This window comes from Mytilus californianus, unplaced genomic scaffold (assembly GCF_021869535.1).
Source record: "Mytilus californianus isolate M0D057914Y unplaced genomic scaffold, xbMytCali1.0.p SCAF_12, whole genome shotgun sequence".
Taxonomy (NCBI): Eukaryota; Metazoa; Mollusca; class Bivalvia; order Mytilida; family Mytilidae; genus Mytilus; species Mytilus californianus.
Window position 1 is genome coordinate 32,737,434 of NW_026262604.1, and position 16,325 is coordinate 32,753,758.

General features: G+C 30.9%; 1 long non-coding RNA gene across 4 annotated transcripts in view; it reads left to right on the plus strand.

Moving 5' to 3' along the window:
- The first annotated feature begins 1,131 nt into the window (after positions 1-1,131).
- The window catches only part of LOC127721718 (uncharacterized), a 72,188-nt gene continuing 56,994 nt past the window's right edge, over positions 1,132-16,325 (plus strand). For 2 of the 4 annotated variants that reach the window (XR_007991412.1, XR_007991411.1), the window contains exons 1-2: positions 1,132-2,164; positions 2,870-2,924. This is a non-coding gene — a long non-coding RNA (uncharacterized LOC127721718). Of the gene's footprint in view, positions 2,165-2,869; positions 2,925-4,012; positions 4,167-12,700; positions 12,934-16,325 lie in introns of those variants that run through there. The other 2 variants (XR_007991409.1, XR_007991410.1) reach the window with 2 other exon arrangements.

The window sequence follows — 16,325 nt, forward strand, 5'->3', positions numbered from 1 at the left end:
AAACTATGGTCCGAGGAGCTGGAGAGACAAGAGTGGAGACGTTTGGCTGGATTTGTGATATTTTGTTTATCTCGAGTTTTCTCTGTAAATGTTGATTCCTCGGCATTACTTGTGTTTTTGGCTGACAGCTAATCGACGTAAGCAGTAGAAATAAAACTGGTTATTTGTTGTTGTTGTTGAGACATATTTCATGAGGCGATTTAAACTATGTCTGCAATATTAAAAGTTTACTTTATGTGTACATCTATATGTAAACATTGGCTAATTACTACTCACTCGGTTGTCTATTTTATAACTCGCAATTTAAACTGCATTTTTTATAATTATAGTTCTGTTTTTTTTAATATATCAATTCCAATCAATTAGTAGTAACATCGATGTAACAGGAAAGACGTAAAGAATATCTCTTAATGTATAAAAACACAAAACTTTCTGCAACAAATTCACATCAAACCTTCATGAGCGCCATCTTTCTTTTTGGTGCTGCTAGCTGTTGCGAGGGGTATTGCAAGTATACAACTTATTACTAATTATTTCTTTTGATCTTATATGACTACATTGCAACCATAGACATAATTGAAAATTATGTATATAGTGGTCGTTTTGTCAGTGAGGTAAAATTGGGTTGTGCATTTCTTTTTTTTGTCAATGAATTATCTTATTGAATTGCATACGAAGTAAATATACTTTTCACTTTACGCACTTTATTTTATCATCATTTTCCTTTATCAAGTTTTGTCTGATTTGTAGAGCATTGACACGTTGATCGTCTTATAGCTATATTCTAACAATATCGTCACTGTTTTTATAAGTGGATTGAATTTCTATAATATTTGGTAAGACAAAATAATCAGCTTTCACGAAATAAGATAAATTAGAAAAGAAATCAACATTATGTACATAGCAATTGTCATTTGAATGGCCTATTCATATTTAAAAAGGGAGAATATTTCCTACCTTATGAACAGTCAACAAACAGATCGTAAAATAGATAAATGAACCAAAATATATCGTTTTCATTTGCATGTCGAAGATTCTATGTACATGTAGCATAGATCTGAAAATGTTACCTGCATAAAAGTATATATGAACTCTCCTAAATATGATAAGTATAATTTAAAAAAAAAATAATGGCCAAAAGTTTATCTAAAAGTGTTTCAATTGACACGCAGTGCTATCACCAATCTCATCAGCGAAAATAAGGACGTCTTAAATCATAGATATATACAGCTTTATCGATATTGGACAACAATATACAAAGTGGGTTTTTTTCACAGCACACTTACTTTGTTATTAAACAATGTATGGGCGCTTTAATTATTATTGATTTATACAAGGATTGGTCCTTTTGCCACGTGAAAAAACCAACGGCTAAAATATCTACATTAAAGACGTACCCGTCGTGAAATCAAAGTAAATTCAAGGCACCATGACTTTTTCTGTTCTAAAAGCAACGAGTGTTAATGTAAAGAATCGCTTACAGACGAGGTACATAAGGGCTGTTATTGAACACGGTTGAAATATAAACTTAAAGTCAAAACAATCTAATTAGTAACACGGGTAAACGTGGAAGGTCAGTTATTCCTTGATATAACTCAACTTCCAAATTGCAAAAATCCTTATGAGACCTGTTTTGCTTTATATTGATAACCAATTGGGAACCTGTGTGAATGAATTTAATTGTTTATTATATTGCAATGTGTTTATAATTAAGTAATAACATTGGATTCTAAGAAATATTTAGTTAATTATCAACGACACAATATTTTGTAAACCAAACTATATTAGTAGAAAAATATCGCGAATCTAAAAGTAACGAAAATGTCTTAGAACTTCTTTAATATGAAAACACAAAGCTAAAAAATGGTGTAAATAATTCTGATAGTGTTTTAAAATACAAAAACTAACGTCATCACATAACATCATGGCAGAAGTAGGCGTCCGTATGAGGTTCCTGAATATTCATCAGTCACTATAAAAAATGTTAATGAACCAACAAAAGCAGGAAGAATTACTTGCCTAAACTATTTCAATCGCTGAAAATTAACGATATTTAAACTACCTAACTTAGATAAGATAAAAAGCAAATATAATAATATGTGTTCATTAAATAATTCTATTTCAGAATATATACTTGTATTGTGTTTCCTAACTGGTTTAAGTTGTAAGTATTTATAATTCAAAAAAGGACAAAGGGAAGGAAGGAGATAGCATTTTTATTAATATAATTGAAAATGCTATCAACGATAACAAAGTTTCATATATAAATGGATGATCGAAAATGAATCGGGTACAATAACTGCAACAGACCAACATACAGGCATGTACAACAAATCTAACAAATTTTACTAATGACAAGATTATTATTATAGAAATCAAGTGTTCTGGTTTCGATTTGAGTGACTGATACGAAAAGCTCTATGTTTCAACTCACACATTCCATTTTTGTTTACAGTCTAATGTTTAGGCACCATTACATGTCCCATTCCTTGTTTATATATGTGTGACTAAGAAGAGTTTTGTGTGAATCTTTATGCATGCATTAAAGAAGGCGACTGCCCTGTCGATACATCCGTTCTCTTTTTCCGTTCATAGATAACGTGATAACCTTAAGTGTGTTCTTTGTTGGTGTATAAATAATGATTTTGCGATTAACAATATCAGCAAAAGGCTGGCGTGTCTCATTTTTTTTTTTCGACATCATAGACAATCTTACAAACTGTTCGAAAGTATAGCCAATGTATTTATGTTGGATACAATATGAAATATTTTTAAATATTCTTTTATCATGTTATGCAAACTATTTATAGTTTTATGTATTTGACAAAATACCTTTTTTAGATGTAAATATAAAATGTCTATATTGCAGCGGTGTGGAGAATGCTACTGAGTGTCAACAGTTTATGACATGTGAGAATGATAAGGTAACTATATTACAGGGATTGTAACGAAGTGGTTGAATTAAAGACTCAAAGGAAATTCAAAACTCAAAAGTCGATATAAACTGATAACACGTTGTCAATAAATAAACGACGACGACCAGACAATCAATTCCGCAAAGCAATTTAAAAAAAAAAGCAATACAAAAACTTCTTAAAACTGAAAGTGATATCAACCGCCTGGAAAGTAAACAAATTCTGATCACTTAGTGATACCAATTGTGTTGCTCGTGGTAAGTACACATTATGTGATAAGTCTCATTTGATGATGTTGGTAAATGTTTAATGTTAAACATATAATAAATATCCTGACATCATGAGTTTTTTTAAGAGGATTCAATATACGTTCAAGACATGTGTGAGATATGTTGTAAAATGAGGAAAACAATGTTTGAAAATCATATAATACACAAGAATTGTTTCTACAAAAAAAAGGTTCAAAATTGGGAGCTATAGGTGATTATATTGAAATGAACTGCCACGTCTACGCTTTTAAGTGGTATTCTTAGGAAAACAATAGCTGAATTGATTTCATTTAAAACTATGTGATCAAATTGTTATAGCCAGAAAATAAAGAATGTGTAGGCAATGTTGTTTTATTTCATTTCATTTTTTCAATTTTACTTGCCAAAATGAAGCAAATTTGCCGACCCTGACATAAAGTTTCAAAAGTTACTGTATTATCGTTTTCGTGTTTTTGTAACATAATAAACAAAGTTTGCCTTCGTCTTGACATTTGAAATACAAACATTAAGAGTATGTGTTACATGCACCTGGATATTTAAGAGATAACTACAAACAAATATTCTAGTGTTTATTGTGTATTCCCCTGTTATTGCCTTATATTTTGCGATGACACATTTTTTTCAACTTCAAGAAGCTTGACGATGCCTCTCGTTAACATCTGAAAAATTATGACAGATACAAATATTATGTTCATGTTTAATTAATAACGACAAAACAATTCTTAGTAAAGTACTCAATTGTTTTGTTACTTTGCAAAATAATAGGTTTTAAGATTCGAGGTCCTGATAAACAGTTTCTTTATAACGATTTTTACGATTTTTATTTAGTTTTAAAATAGCCTGGTACCTTTGATGGGATTCACAACCACTTGGGCGATTCCACTGATTTCCCGAGCGTATCACCAGGCCAATAGTCAGCATCAAATGCCATTGATATGTTCATTCTCTGTAAATGTAATGTAAATAAATTGTTGAATTATTAGTAATCATTAACACTTATGATTTATTATTCCCAACACATAGAGTGCCTCATCCGAATTTGGCCATACTTTTCGGATTTGTCGGTTTAAAGATCTTCTTCAAATTCTGTTCAATTAGGGAATCAAACAGCTTCATTCGAGCGCCACTGATGAGTCTGATGTAGAGGAAACGTACATCTGGCTTACCAAATTAGAAGCCTGGTATCGTTGAATGATTTATGTGGCATCTATATTCCTTTCCATCTGACAGACATCAAGTCAACATAACACACCAAACAATACAAGCAATAGAAACAAAGACATCAAACATCCCCCTAAAAATAGCAAATATGCAAATCACTCGGTTGGACTGATTGTTGCTTGAGAATTGTCCAGTATCAAATGTTTTACACATATTCTGTGTGAGTACAAATCAATGATATGGAAAATGTACAATGTAGAATCTTCAAAGAAGTCAACCACGACCAAGTGCGGAAAATTCAGACTGACACTTGATTTCTACAAAATGCTGGAACATGAAAGAAATTGCTACCTACGAATCCCCCGAGAGGTGATGGAAGGATTTTATAATTCAAATATGTTATGACACTCTCCTTGCATAAACAAAATAGAAAATTTAGACTTGTTTATATTTTTTCGTTGGGCTTGTATTATATTTTCCTTCGGATTTATATGATCCGTTCATCCTATTTCGACTCTTCAAAATTCAAGAGTCTATCCTAAATTGAGGTAAATTAAATGGCCATCCAAAATACCGTTTCGATTCCTAACATCACTGAAGAGATATTAATTGTCGAAATCCGGATATGGTGTAGAAATTTTTGCACCTCATGTTTGCGGTATACCATCTTTTACGCGAGCTTATTGTTTTCTGTTTGGAATTAAATTAGAAATTAAGATCAATTTGTTTACATCTGGTGATACGTTTATTTGGAAATCGCCAATTGCAGTCAGCAGGGTTCAAGAACATCAACTGTTCGACCTGTAAGACAAATGCATTTTGTTAATATCTACTTTTTCACTTTTTTGGTCTTTTTGAAAATGTTGTTTGTGCTGTATTTAGACCCCTCTACGACGAAATTTGTTTTGCATGCATTCGTATAAAAATTGCGGTTTTTATCCAACGCAATCATAGGTTTGAACGTTGTTTTCAATTTAGACTTGTATATATATATATATATATATATGTAAACTGCCATTGGCCATTGCCAAATAAATTGATCACCAGTACAAAATGGATCTTAATATTAATTTAATACCAAACAGAAAACAATAAACTTGTGGAAAAGATGGTTTACCACAAACATAAGGTGCAAAAATTTTAATACACCATATCCGGATTTCGACATTTAATGTCTCTTCAGTGATGTTAGGGATCGAAACGATATTTGGAAGGCCATCTAATTTACCTCAATTTAGGATAGACTCTTGAATTTTAAAGAGTCAAAATAGGATGAACGGATCATATAAACCCGAAGGAAAATATAATACCAGCCCAAACGGAAAAATATAAACAAGTCTAAATTGAAAACAACGTTCAAACCTATGATTGCGTTGGATAAAAACCGCAATTTTTATACGTGTGCATGTAAAACAAATTTCTAGGTAGAGGGGTCTAAATACAGCACAAACAACATTTTCCAAAAGACCAAAATAGTGAAAGAGTATATTTCAACAAAACGCATTTGACTAACAGGTCGAACAACGGATGTTCTTAAACCCTGCTGACTGCTATTGGCGATTGCCAAATAAATTGACCACCAGTACAAAATATATGTATATATAATTACATGTATAATATGTGTAACAATGGACAGGTATATTTCAATACTTTGTAATCTTATGTTTTCTAAAACTGAGCCGCATGCGGAAGACATTTACTTGAGTTTGTAAAGCAGGTCACATTATACAGCAGTTTTTAATATTCAGATCACATATGATTGTGCAGAATATATAGAGAAAAACATTTATGTTTTACACAAGTTAAAGAATATTGAAACAGATCTTTAATCAGACAGCATCAACTTAAAATGAACTGGATCGATGTCACTTCTGGTGGACGTTTCGTCCCCGAGGGTATCACCACTCCAGTAGTCAGCACTTCGGTGTTTACATGAATATCATTTATATGGTCATTTTTATTAATTTCCTGTTTACAAATGTATTTATTTTTTAAAATACTAAGGATTTTCCTATTCCAGGCAAAGATTACCTTATTCGTATTTGGCACAACTTTTAGGAATTTTGGGTCCTCAATGCTTTTCACATTTGTATTTGTTTGGCTTTATAAATATTTTGATCTGAGCGTCACTGATGAGTCTTATGTAGACGAAACGCGCGTCTGGGGTATAAAATTATAAGTCTGGTACCTTTGATAACTGTTCACTTTATAACATGCATCGTTTGATCCACATGCTGCATCCAAGAAGAAACATATTGTCTTGACTTTAAACTCAAACTTTTAATCATAAGTCTCAAGTTTGTTAAATTTTAATAAGGATATGGTTAACATTTTGACATCAAAATGTGTAATACTTGCAACTGGAGAAATGCAAAACGATATAAAAAAACCATAAGTGCTAACCACAAACTATAATCTTAAATCGATTGCATGTTTAATTTCCCCGTACTTTTAATCTTATTCGTTTTCTATCAATCATATTTGTATAGTGTTTTGAAGGAGATAAGATACATTTAGACTGAGATTAAAGATAAGCGTTGTCGATACAATCTGATTTATTATTTGAAATAAACATTACTTCCTTGATGACATTTTTTTTCAGTTGACTGAGAGTGAGAAATCTAGCGAGTCTTTACATTTTCCCCCCAAAAAATCAAGGTATTCTTCGATTATAATTACGAATATTCTAATTAAAAAAAATGAACACAACTAGTTAAATGATTTCATGTGTTCGTAGCTCTTTTCTGGGTTTACCTTCACCAAGAACGCTCAAGAAGTAATATTCGTTCTTAAACTGTCTAGTCACTTTTCAGACAGTTCAGTAATGCATATTTAACAAATGTTAATTACAGCTTTTAACCTTCTTTTAATCCTCAAATACATTATGCTTCTGACTGTAACGGATCTCCTATAGAAATGAAAATATCACAGATTTTGTTCGTTGTAAAACATTTTCTTTTTATTTGTTTGTTATTTGACTTCAATTTCACATAGAGTATTAATGACATCTTTTAAACATCATTTGTTTTGATTGCGTTTCCTCAAAGTGATGCAGGTGGCCATATCATGCTCGAATGAACAATGAAACTCGAATGACTTGCAAAGTTTTACACCATGCAGTTGAAAAGTCACCCCTTCCATTGTCTCTGGTTAACAAAAATTGTTCGTTCTTTAGAAAATACACCCATAAATAGTTTAAATTGTGTAACCAGATATATATAATATGTTTAACATTATTTTGTCGGGTATTAATATTGCAATACCTTGTAACTTAATTCGTTCTAAAATTTAGCCTCATGCGGACGACTTTTAATTTAGCTTATAAAGCAAGAACAGTTACACATTAGTTTTTAATTTCAAAACATATATTATTATACAGAATATATAGATAATATTATTGCTGTGTAATGTGGATAAAAGCTAATTGATTTAATCTTAAATCGATTATAAAACCAGGCAGAATTATCTTATTTCTTATATACATATTTGAAGAACAGGAATTGTGTTATTAACAGGCTGTATCTAGTAAGATACATATTGTACTAGCTTTAACGGAATAAACTTTAAACTTTAGCCTAAAGGTTAATTAAGTTTAATAAAGATATGGTTATAATGATGCTACCTTAACGTGAGTTTTTTTTCCATTAGGGATATGATTTAATAATAAACATAATTAAACAACGCGCGTTACCTTAAGCTTGTTGTAGTAAACTGACCTATTATATGACATGACTAGCTACGTAAAAATGTCTTACCGTACAAAAATAAAGATTTACGATAACAATGTATGACACGTCTTAAATTAATTGAAAATTCAAAACTGTACATACATAACAAAAAGATATTTCTTCCGGAAACGTTAACTTTTTGAATTATTTTTTTATCATTGGAGATGGATTTTAAAACGATGACATGGTCCGAAAACACAAATTTCAGATGCATGTTCTGTTCTGTAGAGGTATGATCCTCTGCTATATATCACATATTGGAGCATAGTTGACCTTAGATGGGTTTTTTGGCTATTTGTTTTAGGTATTTTTGTCATATAGCTCTTTAACTGTTTCGGTACTTATACATCCCTCGGATTTCAAATGTTTGGCTTTGAGCGTTCCTGATGAAGGTAAATCCAGAAAAGCGCTTCGGATGAAATTATTAAACGTGTTGTTTTCAATTTTTTGGATATAGGTTCAACACTTGAATAATTACATTGGTATGTAAATACTGCATGATATTTCTTTAATCCTTGTCAAGATAAAACTACCGTAAAGAATGTTGTCAACAGTCTATCACCTACGCATGACGCAATCTTAAATATCATTTTCGAATCTACAACAGTTTTGCATTAAATTTATTAAGTTAGGCATATGTTTTCAAAATTTTGTGTGAATCAATAACGATTCATTTATTATTTCCGACATAAAAATTTGCAATTGAAGATGAAACTTTTCTTTTATATTCTTGTACTGGTTTGATAATTGATTACTTTTTATACCTACGAATACATTCTTTGTCGGCATCAACAAAAGGTGTCAATATTTTCCTTTTTTGTAAGTATATTATACAACGGCATTAAATTCTGTTCTTTTAGTCCCTTTGGATAAATTATTTTACACAAATTAAGAGCTCTATAAGCATGATAAGGCTATTGTAACTAGTATTTTTGTCGATGACAATAAACAGTGACACTATTCCTTTTTTTTTATTAAAGTTCTTGTATTGGTCTGATAATTGAGTACTTTACCTCAAGATGGATTGTTAGTCGTAAAAGTAAAGACATTTAAGTTTAAAATTGCAACATAAGTTGTCTCATCGTAACAAGGTACCAATATTTTCCATTTTGTTAGAATATTATGCAACGGCTTTAAAATTCTTTTCATTTTTGGTCCCTAAGGATTAATAGTCTTAGACGAATTGAGAACTCTCTAATTCTACTTTTAGTAATATTTATGTCGACAACAATAAAAAGTGACAATATTCCTTTTTTTGCATATTCTTGTACTGGTCTTACCATTGAGTACTTATAATACCCCAGAATGGATTGTTAGACATAAAAGTAAAGAAACTTGAGTTATAAATTGCAAAATTGTTGTTGGGTCATAAAAAAGTTGTCAATATTTTCCTTTTTCTTAGAATAATACACAACAGCATTAAAATGCTGTTCATTTGGTTCCTTTGGACGAATAATTTAACACAAAATTGGAAGCTCTTTAAGTCTACAGTTACTTATATTAATGTTGATAACAATAAAAAGTGCCAATATTTCCTATTATTTATTAATAATCTTGTACAGGCCAGATACCGTTATTGAGTACTTTTTTATACATCAAGATTGATTGTTAGACATAAAAGTAAGAAATTTAATTGTAAAATTGCAAAATATGTTGTCAGCATTGTGCCAATACGTGTGGTCTGTATGAATGGACACTTATAAAGGCAATATTTCAAACAGCATCTTTTACAACATTACTTGTATTTATTGTGCAGTTCCTGTTAACTGTCGATATATACTTTACGTTCATGACGATTCTTTTGTGATGATATCCGAATCATTTTTACATAAGGAAATTTGTTAATTTCAATCAAATAAACTCAGCCAACTAGCTAGAAAACATAATCAAGTTAAAAGGATTTTATAATATATGCTTACTTAGTGAGTAAAAGTCTGAGTATAATAAGTCCGTTATACTAACATTAACACTGATTGCTAAAATATTCATTTATACAACTCAGATAAGATAATTCGTCTTGATCTATATGTTGGGTTAATGTTATCCCTCCCTAGACACTTCGTCATGAATACATACATCTTGAAAGTTAACCCAATCCACAAAACGAATTATGCACAATTTTAAGTCTCTCTATATTTAGGGTACTATATATCACATATTTATGAATCCTATATGGATGTATCTTGATGTGTTCACAGAACAATCTACCTTTCACGCTTGAGCGAATGGCCGCCCTTTTCGTTTAGGTTGATATCGTAGGTGCTATATATTTTTTGTTCATCAAGTACCTATGCAAAATCATTGGTGCATATATCTTGGACAGAAGTGCTCACACAAGCACCCGACTTACATTTCTCGCTTGGATGACCGAATAATTTGTATGTTAACCGCCATTGAATCTTTACCGATGCATACAACTAATACATTAAAGAAAGTTTAGGCAACAATCAAGTCACCTTACGTTATGTTTAAATATCTTTCAAATTGTATTACAAAAAGTGAATACATAATCTTGATAATAATGACACACTGAGTACCAATGTAATGTTTTTTTAACAAGTTTTGATGACTTTATATTACGAGATATAACCGTACAAGTGGTCCCAGACCTTCTGTGCTGTCTAGCAAAACGACATGTGTAGATAGAACGTCCAAATATTTGTTTCTTCATCCACTAGTTAAAGTAATAGTAAGTATTCAATGTTAGCATGGTTAATGAAAACAAAGTTTATTGCTTCGGGGCAGCATTGCATATTATATATTCCATGAAAATTAATTATGTATTTTAAACAACACAAAACAACAAAACGGAAGTTCACATTTAGTTTAAGAGTTAACCTGCTTTAGACTCTTTGTAATACTTGCCTCTGACAGTTGAAATGAGTAACCTGGATTCATACTGTATATACACTGATGTTTGTTTTTCCATTTTTATTTTTTTTCATTTTAGCATGCATGCCATAAGGGCTATCCATCAGTAGTGTAAAGTATTTGTATGTGTGCTTTAGGGAGATTAAATATATCTTTATTAAAAGACATTAACGACACAATCTATAATTTCTACTTGAAAAATATTACTTACTTGTTTTTTGAGATGAAGAACAGCAATAAAAGCGCTATTCCTTCTTTTTGTTTGTTTGTTTTTTTTTTTTTTTGTTGTGCATGTACTGATTTTGTGTACCTGTGCCTATAAACAAAGTGTGTAGTTTTTACCTAGTGACAGTACTATTTTGTCGCACATTGTGGGAATAATTGTAGATAATATATAGTCTTAAACTTTACAACCAAGATCTTTTTTTAAACGTATTAATTTCTTTTCAACTAATTTTCCAGTTGATTTCATGTCAGAGTAAGAAATTTATCAGGTCTTTAAATTTGGTAATTTTAGTCTTCAAGTTCACGATTATAACGATAGATAAATTGAAACAATTTTTTTTTATGAAATAGATAACAAAAGTTCATAACAACATGAACAAACTTAATTTCTGATTACTCATGAAGTAAACTAACAGTTCATACCTATTAAAATGTCATTATTGGATTGTTGGATAAGGAACCAAACATTTTATGTTTGTAAAACATAGTGTATATATTTTTGTATTTTGTAAGTAATAAAATTCACCATCGAAAGTTTGTATTCATCAAAGTGTATGACGAGCAGATTTTACTAGGGCCACTCGTTCTTTTTCCAGTACTTGCTTAGAAGGTCAATAAAAAGGACATAGTTCTCAAGTGTATAATATGCAACAACAATGCATACATAGCTTACTATATGGTGCGGGTTTTTCTTGTTTTTGAAAGCCGTACGGTGACCTATAGTTGTTCACTTCTAAGTCATTTGTCTCTATAAGAGAATTGCCTAATTGGCAATTATACCACATCTTCATATGTTTGTATTTGAGATATAATACGAAAGAAGTATGACATATTAAATCAGGAAGAAAATAAAAAAGGAAGTGATAATCGTAGTTAATATCTAGTCGGTGACATTAGATGATCTACTTATAATTCTGCGTGTAATATATAATACTTGCTCACGTTTTAAACTTCATTTTATTATGGTTTTGTATGACACCTGAGAGAAAAGTTGTTTCTGATTTATTTTGTTTCCTCCAGGAGCAGTACCAATCGAACAGTTTTAGGAACTTAAGCTATCGTCCAAATATTGGCTACACTTTTAAATGATGTGTATGTTTTTTTTCCCCTGTTTAAGCATGTGATCATTCAGTTTATTGTGTGTTTTTGTGTTAAACCCCTCCCCCCTTTTCTCCACCCAAATTCGTCTACGTGCACCAAGCCAGGCCATATAGACCGCGTGTTATTCTTTGTTTTCATCTATCTCTTTTTTTTACTTCCTTTTCTTTGAAGTTTTGGTGATTGTTGTAATTTGGAGAACTCTCAAGCCTTTTTATTGATTCCTGTTATTACCTTCGCTTCATTGATATTTCTGTTATCATATTGAGATAGAAAATAGAAAATTGAACATGATGTGAAAGTTTCTTTATACATATATTATGATACAAGTTACTGAAATCACCGTTGTATATATTTTCATATATTTACGAGTCTTCCTCTTACTTGTAAAGCCGAACATTAATCTGTTTTGTTTTTTTGTATTCATCAATAGATGTGAAAGATGGTGGAAACAGATGACGGACTATCCAGCAGGCATACCAAAAGAAAAAGTTGAGAAATTGAAGCATTAACTTTTTATTAGAAAACATAATCGACCTTTTCCGCATATTTTTGCATTATAATAACTATAAAGAAAAACTCGTTTTTTTATAGAATTGTATGATACAAGGGTACAAAACTATTGTACTTGATGAACCTTATTAGTAATACATTTCGCCAAATATTTTCCATGTTTTCTATTATCTAATTTTCTGAGTAAAAAAAAAAAAACAAAGGAACCCTTTGACTAATATGCTGTTTTTTTATGTTTATTTGAAAACAACATTAACAACCCGGTTCCCTTTTTTTCGGGTATTGGGAGGGGGAGTCGTGTTGTTCAGACTTCGTTTTATATGTTGTGTTCTGCGTACTGTTGTTTGTCTTTTTGTCGTTTTTTTTTGCCATGTCATTGTCAGCTGGTTTTTGACTTATGCGTTTGAATATTGCTTTGGTATTTTATCCTTTTCTTTAACACAATTATCTTAGGTAGTCAGTTAGTAAAATGAATTTTAAAACTAAAGAAATAAGAAGAAACTATACATGGTGCCTTGTAGGAAAGCTGCATCATAATGGTTTGTGCTATACAAATAAGAAGATATAGTATATATAAAAAAGAAGATGTGGTATGCTTGTGGTACGACCTTCAACAATGAGCAAAGCCCATACCGAATAGTCAGCTATAAAAGGCCCCGAAATGAAAAATGTAAGAGAATTCAAAAGAAAACTAACGGCCTTATTTATGTATAAAACAATGAACGAAAAACAAATATGTAACGCAACGTTATACGACAACCACCGAATTTCAGGCTTCTGACTTGGGACAGGCACATACAGAATTTGGCGGGGTTAAACATGTTAGCGGGTGCCAAACCCTCTCTCTAACCTGGGACAGTGGTGTAACAATACAACAAAAGAACAAACTATAAAAATCAGTTGAAAAAATCTTAACTCATCATATGGATACAAATATAAATACAAAAACACTAGAGTTGACGTGGCCAGGTACTTGTACATCCCAACCACAAAAAGACAATAACTACATATCTGAGAGTACTCGTAGTTACTGACAGCTAGTTCAAAGACAATAACAACTAACAAAATATGCATCTGCGACTTATTGATGCCAGTGAGGCAACTCTCCACCAGAGATCAAATGACGTAGCACGTTAAGTCATCGTACGGCCTTCAACAATGAGCAAAACCCATACCGCTATATATACTATAAAACTGAGGAGATGTGGTGTGATTGCAAATGAGACAATTATCCACCAGAGTTAAAATGATAGTCAGCAATTATAGAATCGGTCGGCATTCAAAAAAGACAAAATCCATACGATGTAATCGGCTATCAAAGCCTCGATATGAAAAATATAAAACAAATTAAATGAGAAAAAAATAAAGGCCGAATCTATAACAAAATATTTACCAAAATCAAATATGACAGACATGAACCAAATTGAATGACAACCATTGTATTACAAGATACTGACAGACACATACATACTTTGGCGAAAGAAAACATGTTTGTTACAGGTATATGATTTTTCGATCTCTACATACACACCATAGGTGTATCTATTACGATCAGGAAACACATTTTTTATTAGATTTATACATGAGGAAATAAGGTTAGATAAACAATGAACATTTTTTTATTATTCAATTAATAAGACAACGACTGATAAATACCTTGAGTCAGAAGTACCTTTCTCGATATCCATAATGCTCAAACCGAAATATTAGAAATTCAGAAATGTATAAATTAGTAGCAATGTTAACAGCTATATTATGAAAAGAAACCAACAGAAATGGTTACATGTAAAAGACAATACGACAACAATGCACTTAAGAAAATGTAAGACGATGCTTATACAAAAGTGCTGAATACTTGCCTGGTCATACCGTTGGTATTTGCATACTATCGATTATGGTACTGACCTATGGCCATGGTTTGTTTCATATATTTACACGATAACAAACATAAAATGTTGGCTAAATTAGAGGAAAAATATATTACACACATATCTTTCTATTATCAGCATTGTAATATTTGATAAAGAAGAGATTACACAAAGGATTATCTGGTTTTATATGCGGAAGTGTAAGAAATCTCACGAATTTAACAAAATATATCTATCAAATACCTGTTATTTAAAAAAAATTGATTACAAATCATTTGCAAAAAAAGTATAACAAAAATATCAAACTCCAAGGTAACTTCAAAAAGAGGAGGTTAAACACTAACATAATCAAACGTTAGACTCTATCGACCAATGGCAGGAATGAAAAACTGTCATATTCCTGACTTGGTTCAGGCATTTTCAGGAGAACATAGTTGATTTCCCTACTAATATATTTTACTATTAGAATCAGAATTGACCATAAACAATATATTCCTGTTTATATCCAATAAGACTACAAAAAGGGTAAACATATATGAGTCAAAAATCAAATAACAGAACTACATACAAGACATGGGGCGGTCAACATACTAACTTAAACATTACAGAAATACGGAAAGGGACAAAACAGACCAAGGTATCTGTAAATACAATAACAAAATTCCCTGGCATTGGTCATATAAATTTGAGGAATAACAGTACTGTAGTTGAAGATTTGCCGCTGTCAATTTGAAATTTGTAAAATTAATGCAGTTTCACTGGCAACACGTAACGAAAACAGATAATTGTGACCGTCAACTCTTTAAGAACAGTATTATTATTCCTTGAATTAGAACTTACAAACAAAATTGTACATTAGGTCTTGCAACAATAATAATACAGATACAATAAAAGTCTTGAAAACTTGATAAATACTTTTGGCGCATAAACTTCATAGCAAATCATGACGTTATACAAATGAAATTTTTCAAACCAATGGTTATTTCTTTATTTGCACAATTCATATTTGTATATAATCTCATTGAAACGGAGTTTTTGTGGAAAGATTATGTTTTATATTCGATTATACAGTATCAATTTGGTTTCCAGTCAAAATAAATACGTTTTTTTTTACTAGCAGCATTCCCGTATGTCCATGTATTGTGTATATATCTTACAGATATTTGGCATCTCATTTTTCATGTATTGTTAATGCAAATACAAGAAGTTTAGATATCAGGAGCACACAAGTAGAGTTTTATGTCACGATTTTGACTGGCGTTTTTTTTTGTCGAATACATAGGTTTGAATTATCAACCGTTCTAATATGGTGTTACTTATAGAAGCAGAATCTTGACTCATTGGCTTTGATTAGTTTCTTGTAAAAAGTGTTTTTTATACATTGCTGATTATGTAATTTTCTTATTTTTAATTTGGGAAAAATATCACCGTTTGTAAATTCAAATCGACAAAGTATTTCATAAACGATTTTGTAAATCTATAGAACTGTAGACAACACATGTATACTTAACTTTGAAATTATACAGTGTTTAATGAATTGATTTTGTTTAATATCCTTTTGTTCTTTCTTATTCACGGATTTTTCTGGATTCTATAATATTTTAGAGGTATTGTGTACTCTTTCTTTCTCTGACACTGTAGCAGTGAATTCTACCAGTGTTTAATGTACTAAAACTT